This window comes from Onychostoma macrolepis, chromosome 24 (assembly GCF_012432095.1).
Source record: "Onychostoma macrolepis isolate SWU-2019 chromosome 24, ASM1243209v1, whole genome shotgun sequence".
NCBI lineage: Eukaryota > Metazoa > Chordata > Actinopteri > Cypriniformes > Cyprinidae > Onychostoma > Onychostoma macrolepis.
This window is the reverse complement of record NC_081178.1, coordinates 11,305,645-11,320,242: the sequence shown is the minus strand read 5'-3', so window position 1 is coordinate 11,320,242 and position 14,598 is coordinate 11,305,645. Positions and strand designations below refer to the sequence as shown.

General features: G+C 37.7%; 1 protein-coding gene across 3 annotated transcripts in view; it reads right to left on the bottom strand.

Annotated features, from left to right (window-relative positions):
- The window catches only part of ctnnd2a (catenin (cadherin-associated protein), delta 2a), a 320,045-nt gene that overhangs the window by 274,101 nt on the left and 31,346 nt on the right, over positions 1-14,598 (bottom strand). The window contains exon 1 of one of the 3 annotated variants that reach the window (XM_058765071.1): positions 7,596-7,952. The exons of the other annotated variants lie outside the window; for them this stretch is intronic. The gene's annotated coding sequence lies outside the window, so the exon portion shown is untranslated. Of the gene's footprint in view, positions 1-7,595; positions 7,953-14,598 lie in introns of those variants that run through there. 3 annotated transcript variants of the gene reach the window in all.

The window sequence follows — 14,598 nt, the reverse complement described above, 5'->3', positions numbered from 1 at the left end:
TCAAATTTGCACATTTCATACCTGTACATACATAATTGTCTAATATATATTGTGTTTTTGCTATTTTGTACATTGTCTATATTGTATATTTGTATATTATTCTTTTTATTATCTGTGTCCTGTCGCTGTCATTCTGTTGCACTGTGGAGCTTATGTCACTATAACAAATTCCTTGTATGTGTAAACATACCTGGCAATAAAGCTCATTCTCAATCTCTCATATCATTGCTAGGTAAGGATTAATGTTACAATTCGGGCTGATACCAATTTTTTTTAAATATAAATTAAAGGTTTAATTCACCCAAAAACGAAAATTAGCCCATGATTTACTCACCCTCAAGGCATCCTAGGTGTACAGGTGCATCTCAATAAATTAGAATGTCGTGAAAAAGTTAATTTTTTCTTCTAAGTTATTTCAAAAAGTGAAACTTTCATATATTTTAGATTCATTGCATGTAAAGTAAAACATTTCAAAAGTTTTTTTGTTTTAATTTTGATGATTAGAGCTTACAGCTCATGAAAGTCAAAAATCAGTATCTCAAAATATTAGAATATTTACATTTGAGTTTCAATTAATGACCATCCCTACAGTATAAATTCTGGGTATCTCTTGTTCTTTGGAACCACAATAATGGAGAAGACTGCTGACTTGGCAATGATCCAGAAGACGAACATTGACGCCCTCCACAAAGAGGGTAAGTCACAGAGGGTTATTACTGAAAGGTGTGGCTGTTTACAGAGTGCTGTATCAAAGCATATTAAATGCAAAGTTGACTGGAAGGAAGAATTTGGGTAGGAAAAGGTGCACAAGCAACAGGGATGACTGCAAGCTTGAGAATACAGTCAAGCAAAGCTGATTCAAACATTTGGGAGTAGGGGTGTAACGGTAAGCGTTTCGTGTATCAAACGGTTCACGGACAGTTCCAAATGGAAGTGATCATCCCTATCCCCTTGGAGTGGGGACTTTGGAGTGAGCAGGCAACGTGCGAGCCATTATTTCGTCGTTTGGAATGCACTTGGTGAAGGGAGCGTAATTTCCTCATTATCTTCAGCTGGGATGTTCCCGTGACAACACAGCACAGTGTGCGTCAGCAGATTCACTGACGGACACCCGCATAAAAAAAATATACATTTTAAAGTTTTATATATATTATATAGCATTAAAAACTTTTTAAAATATAAAATGTATGTTTATTTGCTACAGTTATGCTAACAACAATAAAAAGACTTTTGACATGGCGACATCTGCTGACGCACACCGTGCTGCGTTGTCACGGGAACATCCCAGCTGAAGATAATGAGGAAATTACGCTCCCTTCAAGTGCATTCCAAACGACTAAATAAAGACACGCACGTGCCATGTGCACTCCAAAGTCCCCACTCCAAGGGGATAGGGATGATCACTTCCATTTGGAACTGCCTGTGAACCGTTCGATACACGATACGCATACCGTTACACCCCTACTTGGGAGAGCTTCACAAGGAGTGGACTGAAGCTGGAGTCAATGCATCAAGAGTCACCACGCTCAGACATCTTCAGGAAAAGGGCTACCAAGCCACTTCTGAACCAGAGACAACGTCAAAAGCATCTTACCTGGGCTGAGGAGAAAAAGAATTGGACTGTTGCTCAGTGGTCCAAAGTCCCCTTTTCAGATGAAAGTAAATTTTGCATTTCATTTGGAAATCAAGGTCCCAGAGTCTGGAGGAAGACTGGAGGGGTACAGAATCCACATTGCTTGAAGTCCAGTGTAAAGTTTCCACAGTCTGTGATGATTTGGGCTGCAATGTCATCTGCTGATGTTGGTCCATTGTGTTTTCTGAAGTCCACAGTCAACACAGCCATCTACCAGGAAATTTTAGAGCACTTCATGCTTCCTTCTGCTGACAAGCTTTATGGAGATGCTGATTTCATTTTCCAGTAGGACTTGGCACCTGCCCACACTGCCAACGGTACCAAAAGTTGGTTAAATGACCATGGTGTTGGTGTGCTTGACTGGCCAGCAAACTCGCCTGACCTGAACCCCATAGAGAATCTATGAGGTATTGTCAAGAGGAAGATGAGAGACACCAGACCCAAAAATGCAGATGACCTGAACGCCACTATCAAAGAAACCTGGGCTTCCATACCATCTCAGCAGTGCCACAAACTGATCACCTCCATGCCACGCTGAATTGAGGCAGTAATTAAAGCAAAAGGAGCCCCTACCAAGTATTGAGTACATATACAGTAAATGAACATACTTTCCAGAAGGCCAACAATTCACTAAAAATGTTTTTTTTATTGGTCTTATGAAGTGTTCTAATTTGTTGAGATAGTGAATCGGTAGGTTTTTGTTAAATGTTAGCCTAATTCATCACAATTAAAAGAACCAAAGACTTAAACTACTTCAGTCTGTGTGCACTGAATTTATTTAATACACGAGTTTCACAATTTGAGTTGACTTACTGAAATAAATGAACTTTTCCACGACCTTCTAATTTATTGAGATGCACCTGTATATGACTTTCTTCTTTCAGACGAATCCAATCGGAGTTATATTAAAAAGTGTCCTGGCTCAAGCTTTAGCAGTCGGTTGGTGTTTTTGTTCAACAGTCCAAAAGAAATCCAATAAAGCGCATTCATCCATAATAAAAAGTGGCTCACATGACTCCAGGGGGGTTGGTTGTTAAATAAAGGCCTCCTGTAGCGAATCAATGTATTTTTGTAAGGAAAAATAGCCATATTTAAAACATTATAAACAGCTTTCTCCAGCTTGCGCTAACTGTCATATGTGCAAGCTGTTCCTGGGCGGATGCCTTGAGGGTGAGTAAATCATGTGCTACTTTTCATTTTTGGATGAACTAACTTTAAATAATAAAATAATTTCTTACATTAAACAGTATTTAAAAAGATTCTACCATATTGTCAAAATAAAATCTTAAGTGCTATAATCAGTGTTCTTTTAGTATTATTTATATACATTACAGCAAATTTCATTTTTCAATTTAATTTTAGTCATGTAATTTTGTTGCGTTTTTGCCATTTTAATTTTTTTATTTCTATAAATATATTTAGTTTTAGTCATTTTAATAGGGTTGTTACAATTCCGATACTAGTATCGGAAATTCTACCGATACCACAAAAAATTCTGCCATCGGTATCGGCGAGTACTTGAACCCATGTACCGATCCGATACCATTTTCTTAAACAAGACCTATAGTTATGCACGCTAGCTTTGCTTAACGCTGCAAATCGGAAATCAATTCTTCTTCGCAGCTCAGAATGCAAACACAGGAAGTTGTGCTGTGTTGCCACACAAGCAACCAGTATTTAGAGCAGCGAAGAAGAAATACAAACGTGTTAGCACATGTCCAGTAAGTTAAATCACTCGCATATGCGACTAAATCTTCACCCTGTGCAACTAAATGATGTCTAATATTAGCCACTGGCTAATAAATGATCAGATTTTACTGGGAGGCCATGTATAAGTTTAGCACAGATATACTGTCACTCACTGAACACTCTGAGCGCTTCAGAGTTTCACTCTCCGTCAAGCGATCTATTTTTCAGTTCATCTGAATGAATGCGCAGCGCACCTGTATTTGACGTACTGTAAACTCTAGTGTGAAGCACACAACTCGCCGTCGCTTTGCTTTTTTCCTCACACGCAGAGAGAGAGAGAGAGAGTCTTACATGTAGCGCGTCAATTCTGCATGGTATGTAAACGATATTCTTTGTTGTATTTTCCCGTCAAAATAACGGAGTTCCTTTGGAATTCTTCAGCTTAACTGCCGGGTTCTCCGTTAGTAGGCGGAGCTAATGCGCAAACGACAGACTCATTGGCTGGCGCTCACCTATTATCGTCCCTGTTTTCATTTCAGCAAATCAGTTCGAGCCAATGCAGACAACGTGATTAATATTCATGAATCCAGCAGCTCGTTAATCCTTAGTGCGTTTTATATTGTTCTTAGTAGAATTCATAGTATGATTATTATCTTATCAGTATTATTGATAGTTTTTCCCCATTTATACAGAAACACTGAATGACCAAAAAAGCACCACCACCAGTCCTAAATTCAGTTAAAATGACTAATATGCATTCATACATGGTTACCAAGTTTTAATTCTAATTGCTAAAATTCTATCATTAAATAATACTTGATTATCATAATATATTTATAATGCTTGACTGACTGATGTTAAGAGTGTACTTTTAGATATTTAAAAAGATGTGCCATTTTCCAAACATTATATTTTTTGTTTACTCGCCAGACTATCTATCTATCTATATATGGTACACCATAAAATAATTGTATCAGTTCATACAGGGCTAGTAGTACACACAGCTGTATAACCAGATACACACCCAGGTATCGGATCAGTACTCGGTATCGGCCGATACCCTGAGCCTAGGTATTGGAATCAGTATCGGGAAGGGAAAAAGGGTATCGGAACATCTCTAAAGTACTTTAGTACTTAAACTTACTTTATTTCAGTTAGGCTAATTGCCAAGACATATTTGTTATAATCATTTCAATCCAGGTTTTTAAGTCACTATTTATATTATTGTATTTTATTTTAATAAAGACTATTTTTAATGCTATCAGTTATAGTTAACCACAACAACACTGGCTACAAGTGAATTTAGGCAACACAACAATAACACACAGTACTGAAAATGGATATTCATATTAATCTGCTACAAATAACATTTAATAGTGTTATTAACTTTAAGTTATTAACTTTAAGTGAGCATTTGATGAAGTAATCTGCATGTAAAAATAAAAAATGAACATGCACAATTAAAAATCATCTGATAACAACAAATTAAAAAGAAATAATGTCAGCTAACAGCCAATATTTAACAATATATTGTTCATCATAATCATCATATGCTAAAACCAAAAAGTTATGCAAATAACACGTGGATAAAGTCTAACTACTAGAATACATAGAAATAACAGCTGTTTAGATCAAGGTCACAACACAAACATGCAAGGTCACAGATTTTGAATAGTGTGACGCATATGAATTTGAATATCTATTTTGACGAAACACAAACACTACTTCATTCAGGCTAATACAACCTAAAATGGTACCAAAGATCTCCCACTCCTATCACAGTGAATGCTGGGAAATTTCTCAAGGTTTACGATGGAAAACCCTGAAAAATCACAGAATCCTAGTCGATAAAGCTAACTTGTGATTTAGCCTAAAGGGAGCGTATCTGCTCTCCCTCAGGCCTGAGGAAAGCACATTCATTATCAGGCAGACTGGGATGTAGGCCTGAGTCATGGGCGCATCTATCAAAGCTTAGAGGTGAGAGATTAAAGGGGCGGCTGCCAACTTGCCTCATGGTCAAACAGAATGCTGAATCACAAAATGGCCCCCGGCAGCTAAAGAAGAAGGGTTCACATATGTGCGCATGTAGTTTTGTTTAGGTTTGCCTGACTGTGTGGGGCATTGCAGCATCATTTGATATATGACACGCCTCAGCATGAAGATACACAACTGTGAGGCCATTATATCTGCTATTACAGTACAAGCAAACAAGGATAGGAAATAGAAAATAATTAGGGTGAAAAATCAGACCATTCGTCCTTTTTCCTTTTCAATACGCTGTGATGCATGGATGCTGATTAACAGGAACATTCATTCCAGCAGTAGCTCAGGTCAGCGTTATAGAGATATACAAGTGTTGTGCCTAGTGGCAAGATCAAAAGTGAGACGCACAGAAAAGACAAACAAGAAACAAGAACAACCTCTTGTTTTGTGAGCTTGCATGTTCATTAAATCTATCCTGAATGTCCTCGAAGAACTAACTAGCTGCTCATGGGAGTCTTTGATGAGGTTCTGCATATTACAAGAATCCATCAACAGAGCTGAAAGGAGACGTGGCCAAACAGAGATGGTGAGGATGATAATAAAAAAAAAAAAACTGGCTATCCTCAAATATCAAAGGCAGAACACAGTAAATAAAGAGCGAAATCCTTTTACTTCCTTTTAAGGATTCAGTCCATCCACATGATTTCATAACTGAACTAAGTGATTGGAATTAAAAGTGGTGCTCGTTAATGGCATTAGTACCAAGAATAATAATAATAATAATAATTTTACATTGTGTTTAATATATAATTTTTTTTTTTTTTTTTACATTTATATATAACTTTATTATTAAAAAAGCATTTGAAGATGTATTATACAAAATGTATTAAACAAAAGGTATTTGGATTTGGTTGGTTTTCTGTGTGAATGTTTCCAAAAAGAAAGTTTTATGCAGGCAAACTCCACTCTCGTTTCAAAAACTGATCAATATCATTACTAATCGATTAATTTTATTTATTTTTAATTCCTTTTGCAGCCCAGAATTGCACCTTTCCCCTGCTGCTGAGAAATGCTAAATATGAATGGCATATTAAAGAAGCAAAGACAATTTGAACTCAATTAATAGGCGTTGTATGCTTTCATTCCACAGTTTAATTAAATAATAGCAAAAAAGCATTAAGAAATTCTGATCACAGCCCATTTAGTTAAGGTTGAATTACCAAGGTCTTCAAGAGAAACCAAGATTACTAAATTGTCAGCCTAAAAAGGTCTCATCCATATGGAAGCCCGCTTCCGCCACTGAATAAAAAATAAAAAAGGTTATTGCAACTTTTTATCTTGCAATTCTGACTTTATTTCAATTCTGAGAACATAGTCAGCCCCCCCCCCAAAGTTTATATCTCACAATTCTGTGAAAAAATGTCAGAATTATGAGATAAAAAGTCGCAATAACCTTTTTTTTTATTCAGTTGCGGAATCGGGGCTTCCATACATGCAAAATGCAATTATTAATTTAAAAAGCTATTTTTAATTTGTAATGTTATTGTGAACCACTCACACCAGATGTTTTCACCATATACACAACAAAAAGGGCATTTCACATTCGAGTCATACAAATGATTGAATCCTCAAAGATTCATTATCCTCTGTTAAGAGCAAAAATTCCATTTTAGATGACAGAATTTCTCTTTAAGAGTAAAAATGTATGAGCAAGTAAAAGGATTGCATCATGAGGCCAAACACAATGTTGAAGCCGCATTTGGAGATTGCATAATCAAACATGCAGCACTTTTTCACTCTGCAGTAGTCACAACCGACAGTCATTATTTTCTCCATGCTGCAGCAGAGAGGACGTGATGTACAACACTAATGTTTGACAGCCTCGGTCTCTGGATTAATACAAATAGTCTGTCAACTGTGGTAACTCAAGTTTGGCCTGTTGATATCTCGAATCTAAACTGCGCACAGCTCTACCAATTCCCGGGTGAAGGCCTCAGGGCTAACAATGCACATGTCCCGTACAATCATCTCCAACATGCGCTTTACTGATAACATTCATACATTCAGGGGCAGACTGACAGAACATCTATTGTCATGCCCATAAACAAAGATCAGCGGACCAGTCGTGTTTCCTCTAATAGATTCTTAACTCTGTGTGTCTCTTTGGAAATGATAATGTTTGACGGCGACTCATCAGCGAACAAGCGTGTACATGAACCATAGTGTCACAGTAGACACGAATAACAAGCGTGTTGCAAACGTTTGTAAACACCCACCCAGTTGTTCTTACCTGCCATATATTGAGACTTGAGAGCAAACAGTGCGTTGTTGGGAACTGAGAACTTGTTCAGTTTTAAAAAAGAATCCGAAAGATGTTCGATTCCATTAACGGTTCTCGCGCGTGCATTTTGCCACCAATGCGGAGGAGACGCGGTGCTCAAAATAAGGCGTTTCCCTCACTACTATTTAGCGACGTCTCAACTATACAGCACGAAAAAATAATAAAAAAGATAAAAGATTCGCTCTTATGTGTTCTTTTCAAGTCCATTCAGCGCAACAAGTGTAGTCGGATTCCCGAAGGAATGACTCTTATAAACTGGTTATTTTTAGTGAATTAAATAGATCGTTCACCCAAATATGAAATCTCTATCATTAATTACTCACCCTCATGTCATACCAAACCTTTGTTTATCTTCGGAACAAAAATTAAGATATTTTTGATTAAATCTGAGAGCTTTCTGACCCTGCAGACAGCAACACAACTACCAAGGTATACTACCCAGAAAGTAAGCACATCGTTAAAACAGTCCTTTCAAACATTACAAACCATCAACTTTTAACCATTAAAAAATGGTTTTCTGTAGTGTGTTTTGGGACATTTTCCATTATGATTTATTGGTTTTAACAAGCCACCAATAGGAGGCAACCAATTACCAGTAGAGACCAACAGGGTCCATTACTGTTTCCAGTAAAACCAATACAAGTCCCATTATAACCAGTAAAACCATTACAAATTTTATAATGGTGTCTATTGTTTTGTATTTTCAGAAGGGGTTTTATTCTTTTTTTTCTTTTCTTTTTTTTATTCGATATATCCCCAAAATATATCCCCTGCATACAACACAACTGCTAGTGAACCAATAAGCTTTGAGATGGTTGATTCATTTTAGTAAGTTTGATTTGTGAAAAAATGACTCTTACTGTATATTAATAGTTTTTTTATAGCAAATGAGTAGTATTTTGTAATAAATAAATAAATGTTACCTTAATTTTTGTGTTAAGTAGGCGTTTTGTTACAGTTATGGGTTTCTACCTCAAAGACCTCCCACTCCCCAAGTATGCTGTTGATTTTTCTGTCAAGTACTCGAGTAGACAAAGTGACCAAAATCCAGATATACAGTGTACACTAGAAACACAAGTAAACTTCAGCTATTTTCCTCAGCAATGCGGTGAACATTTCTTCTTCAATTCTTGTATAGAAGATCTGTGGCAAACAGCGTTACCAGGGCAACCTCATTAATGCCTAAAAAGACACTGATTAGTGACACCTGGGCTCTGCACCTCTCCCTGCCCCCATCATGCTTTGATTCTTCTGTTGTTGTGTGAATGTGTGTACATGTTTGTGTGTTTGTCGTGTAACACTATCACACCTAAGCCCAGTTACAATGAGACCAAGAGGCCACAGTGTGCTTCTAGAGGACAGGTAATCCTCCTGACTGTGGATACAGAATATAGCCGGTCGCTGCAGAAACAAACTCCACACAGTGTCCCCGAGAAGTCAAAATATCAAACATTTATTGAAACTTTATGTGTCCTTAAAAGGATAGTTCACCCAAAAATGAAAATGAGATGTTTATCTGCTTACCCACAGGGCACCCAAGATGTAGGTGACTTTGTTTCTTCAGTAGAACACAAATGAAGATTTTTAACTCAAACCGTTGCAGTCTGTCAGTCATATAATGGCAGTCAATGGGACCCACAGCTTTGTGAGTAAAAAAAAACATACACAGACAAAACCAAATTAAACCCTGCGGCTCATGACGATACATTGAGGTCAAGACACAAAACGATCGGTCTGTGCAAGAAACTGAACAGTATTTATATAATGTTTTTTACCTCTGATCCACTGCAATGTCTCGCGTGATGCGTCAACATGTATAGTAGACGCATGCGCGGAAGCGATCTGTCCCATGTATATGTCACTCATTGTTTACACCGTCATGCTCTGGCTATTGTGAATGCGCTCAGGACAGTTGGACATTGCAGTGGATCAGAGGTAAAAAATTATATAAATACTGTTCAGTTTCTTGAACAGTCAACAAAGTCACCTACATCTTGGATGCCCTGGGGGTAAGCAGATAAACGTCAAATTTTCATTTTAGGTGAACTATCCCTTTAAGGTCCTTAGATGAACACATTCACTTTAAGTCTTATTCAAGTAAGGCCTCGGGGTAACACTGAAGTGAAGAATTATACAAATTTTTTTTAGGAAAGGAAAGGACATGACGTGTGGCCAAATATGGTGACCCCCACACACGCACACGCGCACGCGCACGCGCACAGAGTGGGCAGTCCTTTATGCTGCGGCCCCCAGGGAGCAGTTGGGGGTTTGGTGCCTTGCTCAAGGGTCTCACCTCAGTCGTGGTATTGAGGGTGGAGACAGCACTGTACATTCACTCCCCCCACCTACAATCCCTGCCAGACCTGAGACTCGAACCCACGACCTTTGGGTCACAAGGCCAACTCTCCATCCGTTAGGCCACGACTGCCCCATTTTTATGGTTTTTCAGCTAAATTTGTTTATTTAAATGTAGCTAAAATAAATTGATTGCAACCACTTACCTTAAAAAAAAATTACCTTAAAAAAATCATGTCAAGAAACACGAGGCCCATGTCTGACATCTCTGTGAGAAAGAGATACGGAAAAGGGAAAGAAAGCAACACAAACTTCTCAAAACTCAAAGATTATCCCCCAATATTTTGGGCAGGAACCACCAATGTGTAGATTACTTACAAATTGTAGTCCACTATACTGATTATAGATTACATGATGAAAACTGTAACATAATCGTTAGTAACGTAATCTAGGTTACTTACTTTAGGTCATAGATCTTCAACCCTGTTCCTGGGGACCCACTGTCCTGCAGAGTTTAGCTAAAACCCTAATCAAACGCACCTTATCAAGCTCCTCAAGATTGCTTGAAAATACAAAGGCAGGTGTGCTGAAGCAGGTTGGAAATAAAATTTGCAGGACAGTGGGTCCCCAGGAGCAGGGTTGAAGACCTCTGCTTTAGGTAGTAATCTGACTACTTTTTAGATTACTTTTAGATTATTTTTTTATTAAGCTTGTTTTAAACTTACTATTAAACGTATCATATTGATCTAAAAAAGCAAAGAGAAAGAATTCTTTTCTTTCTTTCTGTCTGTCTTTGTGAATATAGTCAAAGCTGAATGGTATGACACACAGCAGGGTTTTTAGAAAGGGAAATTTAAAAGAGGAAAAATTAAGAATTAGGGAGAATCAATAAATTATGAATATTTTACTGCCATTGTGTGAATATGTAATCATTCAGTCCATAAAAAAGTAACTGGATATTCAATAAGAAAACCTTTCCCCCTTTTTATTTCCTTTTAAATAAAGTGCACAAACAGACCAGAAACTTGCATTAAGTAAAAAGCATCCATTTTCATTTCACATTGACTTTGAGGGTTAAGTTCAACTTTAATACGTTTGCCACCTAGTGGTGAGACACTTATTTGCAAAGCACTCTTGAAGAACGTCAATGAAGGACATTTTCTGCATGGTCAGTTTCTAATTAAGATACAATCAATTCAATAATGATAGTGTACACAAAACAAGCCAACATCCATAAACATAATTTTATGATGTCCCACACCACTTTACCTGGTATCCAATGCACACAAATTTACAGTTGATTACAATCGCTCAGTGGAGCTGATTCTAGGTCAGTGTTCATACAAACGGTCGCCTGTTAAACTTCATTAGGGATTCACCGATGACAGAGAGTGAATAAACAAAGTGACAGAAAACTAAACAAACCGCACACAGATACAAACACACACAATGAACCGAGTCGCTGTGCCCACAGTGAGGAAGCGACACACAAAGCCGAGCTGTGACCCAGATTAACCGACAGACAGGAGGCCGGAGCTCTGAAAGGGACAGCAAACTGGCTGTGCCATTGAGGCAGACAGGTCGAGATGGGAGAGTGCGGGGTGATTTTCACAGAGGAAACAGCCCGCCTGCTCTCTGGTTGCTGTAGTGATCCACTCAACACTGACAACATTATGCTGTTCTTCCCTGAGGCCAACCATTACTGACAGGCCCCCGAGGCCTCCTACCGCACACGTGTCTGCTCCATGTGTGACATATTCATTTCTCTTTGCTGCACGAGCACTCGTTCTCTCTTGCTTATGCTCTCTTTTTACTCTCTGGCCCAAACGCACATGGTGCAATATGGGATTTGTACAGCACTCGTCCTTTTTAGAGCATATAAGAGCGTTTCAGGGAGGAACGGAGAGGGTGTGTGTGATACAGGAGCTGTGACAGCATGTGTATCTGAGGCAAGCGAGGCCTGTATGACGCAGTCTGAACAGCGTATCATTCTCCATCTTCATATAACACTAAAATGTCACATTCTGAGATATTGTGGTGCTAGGTGCATTGCAACGGCCACTGTGAAACATATGCAAATCTTGTTTCTACGTGACAATTTTTGTTGTTGTTTTTGAAGAAACTTTGGATATTACAATACAAGGCAACAAGGAGCTCAGAAAAAGTTCAAAACTGACACTGAAAAACACTATTTTCTCTTCCGTTCATCGAATCATCTGAAATGTATCTATTTTTTATTACAGCTGTACTCTTGCAATAATATTGTCATTCTTTTTTTCACAATATTGCATTAATACTGTAGAGTAGATATTGTATCAGTAAACCATCCATCCATCAGTAATCCATTTTGTGAAGTTTGTATTGGGTCAATATTACTGTGCTGTGGAAGCTACATGAATGCTTAGAAAATAAATAAAATAAAATAAAGCGAGGAGACAGAATCAAAGAATAATTCTTTTAATTATAAGCCTGAATTTGTAAATGCACATTTTTTTGTTTGTGTGTGTGTGTAGTTGAAGCAATATAAATGCTTATAAAATGAAATGACAGACAGACAGACAGACAGACAGACAGACAGACAGACAGACAGACAGACAGATAGATAGATAGATAGATAGATAGATAGATAGATAGATAGATAGATAGATAGATACATACATACATACATACATACATACATACATACATACATACATACATACATAGATAGATAGATAGATAGATAGATAGATAGATAGATAGATAGATACATAGATACATACATACATACATACATAGATAGATAGATAGATAGATAGATAGATAGATAGATAGATAGATAGATAGATAGATAGATAGATAGATAGATACATAGATAGATAGATAGATAGATAGATAGATAGATAGATAGATAGATAGATAGATAGATAGATAGATAGATAGATATTAATAGGTTATTATTGTGCTGTGAAAACAATGATGAAAGCGTAGAAAAATGGCTGTGACTTGTAGAGATGGGATCAAAGTTAATCTCTTACTGAACCTCAATTCAACAATCACATGGCGAAGTGCTGAATAATTTCCAGACTGAGATTCAATGACATTTAGATTATCTGAGGAAAATGCTCTCTGAATTGACTGAAGTAAGCTTTAATGGCTTCCTGCCTCTCTACTGGTTCCAAGTCCAAATGCCCTTTAATATAAACCCTTGAGTATCAACAATGCACCATTCAGTAAATCACAAGGACAGTCAGAATGGTTGAAGCTTCCAACTAAAAGTTTCCTCAGTGAAAATCAATGTCTTTTTGGGTTAGTGTTGGATGCCTATAAGCACCTTAAGAAAGCATTCATCTTCATGCTCTTGATGTTGATCTTGACATTTAATCTCCATGTCCTCACCAAAAAGACTCCTCAAGAGTGGCTGTCAATGGTGGTCATGAGAGGAACAGCTCACATTCAGATCTACAATGCATACTTTTTCGCGAAACAATCAATTCTCTAATAAATTATACTTTTTAATCTTATTGTATACCATGTTTCACTCAGAAATGCACCAAAAAAATAAATGGCGAATACTATTTCATGCTGATTTTAAAGCACAAATATCACAAAGCTTTCGCACCAAAGGAACATTTTCATAGTTCCTATAACTACTCAGGAACTATACCCACTTTTTGGCGTGTTCGCACCACAGGAACTGGTAATGATTTTAGTCAGGAACACCTTATAATTCCTATAACCATACAACCAAAAACCATGTTTATGAGTAACAAGTGTTGATTTGTATTTATGGTCACACTTTATATGTATTTGCATCAACAAATAAGTACAATGTACTTATTGTGGTCATATTGTATTGCAAATCACTTTTTCTGCTATTGAGGTGGGATATGGGTGAGGTTAGGGACAGATTTGGTGGTTTGGGTAGGTTTAGGGTAGGGTGGGTTAAGGTGTAAGGGATGGGTCAACAGTGTAATTATAAATGTAATTACAGAAATTAATTACAGATGTAACTACATATAGGTATTTTTTTAAATATAAGTACAATGTAAAAACATGTATGTGCACAATAAGTGCATTGTACCAAATGATTAATTTAAATGTAAGTACAGAGTAGTTAAGGCCACCTAATATAAAGTGGGACCGTATTTATTAATCATCCCGCTATTCTTTGCCTTCTAGTTTCTTCTCTGTAACACAATCCACAGCAGTCTTGTGTGAAACAAACGCACTGATCACAGAAACTCTACGCGCCATGGCCTCTAATATCAAAATAAAAGCTTGCCTTTCATCTGAGCTTATTCACTGAGACCTGTCCCACGCATCCACTTACACCGGCTCAATTTGGTAGATGCGGCCCCTTCCCAATCAATCTCTTTGAGCGAGCCGTGGCGTCCAAAATAAGATGGCTTCATTTATAAGATTGCCTAACACTGGCAACTTGATTGGGACACACAACTGCCGCCTCCTGTTGAGATCACACACATCACTTCAAAGAAAACACACAAGACGGATGGTCATTTGCATGACATACATATTTATGAGGCCTCCTTCTCCAACTCACTAGACTCAATACAGATCTTGCGAAACTCCCAGGCAGCGCTGACACAAAGTCACACATGATACGGATCACAGAAGCCACCGAGCCATGTCTTTTTTTGCGGGGCCTATATGGGTG